The sequence below is a fragment of the Lycium ferocissimum genome, unplaced genomic scaffold (genome assembly GCF_029784015.1).
Source record: "Lycium ferocissimum isolate CSIRO_LF1 unplaced genomic scaffold, AGI_CSIRO_Lferr_CH_V1 ctg3860, whole genome shotgun sequence".
NCBI lineage: Eukaryota > Viridiplantae > Streptophyta > Magnoliopsida > Solanales > Solanaceae > Lycium > Lycium ferocissimum.
In genome coordinates this window covers 26,604-29,227 of record NW_026725512.1, presented here as the reverse complement: position 1 = coordinate 29,227, position 2,624 = coordinate 26,604, and the positions used below count along the sequence as shown (strand labels likewise).

Genomic DNA, 2,624 nt, shown 5'->3' with positions numbered 1-2,624 from the left:
AGAAGGCAATGTACTAGCAGATTTTTTGGCTAACTTTGTTTTTGGTTTTGCAGGTACACAACAGTTCACTACTTTCCAAGAGTTACCAATTATGGCAAGAAGAATTCTTAACTCAGATAAATCTCAGATACCATATTTGAGAATCAGATATGCCACAGATTCTATATAGCTTCAAACATGAGAAGGAAAAGAACTTCAACATCTGCATATGAGCTATAGCTGTTGCTTTATACTGTCATATATGACATATTGTTGTTGAATTGATCTAATACAGTTGGAAGCTATTTGTATGGGTGGTATTAGTATGATCACATGCTCATTCCCGTGTAGAGAGTTTGTAGCTGTTTTAGTTTCAAAACACAACAGGTATGGGACATTCACAATAATTTGGGAATGAGAAGTAGTTGATCGGCCAAATAAAGCAAAAAAGAAACAAACTTGTTTGAAAGCACTAAGGGAAGCTGGAAGTGGTCCTCCTATCCAGGTGTTGTACTTTCTCTCGGTGGTGCAACAACCTTGAACTTCATGTTGTGTTGCTCCCAAACGCACACACAAGTATACGCGGTCATACAAGTAATATAGGATTTGTAAGTCCAGATATCGATCCCACAGAGACTTAGATTCTACTATTAAACTAATTCAAATTCGAATAAAACTATTCAAGAAAGTGAAAATCAAGGTGTTTGTTGTAACTAAACTAAAACTGAAAAGTAAACAATTTGTGATGGGTGTTTTTGTGACTGAGAATATTTCGACAAAGATTGTAAGGTTAATCAGATGAGAGAAAGTTCCAGGGTCATGGCTGTCACGCCCCGAACCTGGGCCTGGACGTATCATGGCACCCGATGCCTGATCGCATGTGACCGAGCGAACCAACCGTCGACCGAATCAACATGTGATACCAAAACATAACTAATTTCTAAAATAAAACTAACACATGCTGGTTAACTAAAAGTCTGACTGAAATATCATAATGCGGAAATACTTAGACAATCTGAACATATCTAAAAGTAGCCAACATGGCTAAACCAAAACAACTGAATGACTGAGTAGAACTGTCTACAAGGCTAACATAACAAATATCTGACTGTCTGGACTGTGTCTATGAAGCCTCTAATGAATACAAAAAGGTAACTGTCTAGAAAGCTGTAAGAACTGCATGACTGATATCGCCCCGAAGGAAACTGGGGCTCACCACAGTAGCTGATACGAACACTCCTAAGTAGCTGGATCGTCAACCTGTATGTCGTTACCTGCATCGCGAGATGCAGGCCCCCAAGCAATAAAAAGGGACATCAACACATTTGAATTGTACTGGTATGTAAAGCAACTGAAGTAATAAAATAATGGAACTGAAACTGAAACTGAACTAAATAGGAAAGCAAGAAGCTGAAATACTCCCTGTTCTGGATGAAGAATCACCTGTAAAACTGTAAATATAACTGTGGCCTAAGGCCCAAATAATGTGCACAAAAACTGTGGCCTCAGGCCCAAGCAATACGTATGCATAAATTGTGGCCTAGGGCCCAAAAATACAAATACAGGTGTTCAACATTAACAATTTAAATGATCGAGATCGGCTATACCGATAGCATGATAACTGTTTCTGATTATGGGACTCATGCAAATAACTGGGTTATACACTAATGAGACTCATATGATAAAAATGCATAAGTCTATAAAGATTACGTGTTGAGTTCATGATGTTCAAAGTGACAACCATGAACGAATTCTGTAACTGCAACCCTAGAAGATAACAGTTCTATACAATATCATGAAACTAGGGCTAAACTATAGTCTGAGTCAAATTACTGACAAGTATGAAGAGTGAGGCGTAGGGAGAATCATGAATATTCCCTAACGCAGATAGTTAGCCTCACATACCTTAATTCCAGCCTTTGAGCATAATACAATGTTCGTCAACCCTTTCAACTTTGATCTATATCAATACAAGTCAAAGGGATTCTATATTAGCAATGATATCCATGCTTTGGTCATCTAAGCATTTTATCAAACACTTAGTTGGTATAAAGCTCCACAATCTCCATTAATGGTGTTTCTTCACCCAATTCCCATTCTATTACTTCTAGGTGATTCTAAAATCTCAATTAGGTGCAATTAACATCATTCTCCATCACCCATATGATTATAACAATCTCAAGTCAACAATGCAAAACGCTACTATAGTTCGTGTAATTCTCTTTACTAAACCCATTTACTATTCTCCCAAGAACTCATCAATTCACTATTATGAATGATTAGAGTGTAGAAGCATTACCTTTTTGACGTTCAATCCTCTTGAATTCAAGTTCTAGGGTTTCCATGCCCAACAATAATGTTCCACTCACAACTCTTTCGATTAGAAGGGTTTACTCAAGTTAGAAAGAGATTAGGGACTTGAATTCAACCTAGAATCGTGATAAAACTTACCTTGGAGGACTTTTAAGACTTGGAACTTGTTCCCTCCGACTTTAGGGTGATTTTTCCCGACTAGGGATGTTAGGGAAATAAACCCCAAGCTTAAATATAACTTAAAATACGAAATCCCGACTTTTGACCCGAAACCTGACCTATTATGCGATGGGCCCTCAACGCACATGTAGCGCACAAACCCCTGCAGGTCA

At 38.0% G+C, this 2,624-nt stretch overlaps 1 long non-coding RNA gene across 1 annotated transcript; it reads right to left on the bottom strand.

Moving 5' to 3' along the window:
- Positions 1–907: 907 nt before the first annotated feature.
- LOC132044221 (uncharacterized) lies at positions 908–2,416 on the bottom strand. The gene is made up of 3 exons (XR_009412076.1): positions 2,279–2,416; positions 1,885–1,939; positions 908–1,253 (listed from the first exon to the last, which is right to left on the bottom strand). It is a non-coding gene; the product is annotated as an uncharacterized LOC132044221 (long non-coding RNA).
- Between the last annotated feature and the right edge of the window lie 208 nt (positions 2,417–2,624).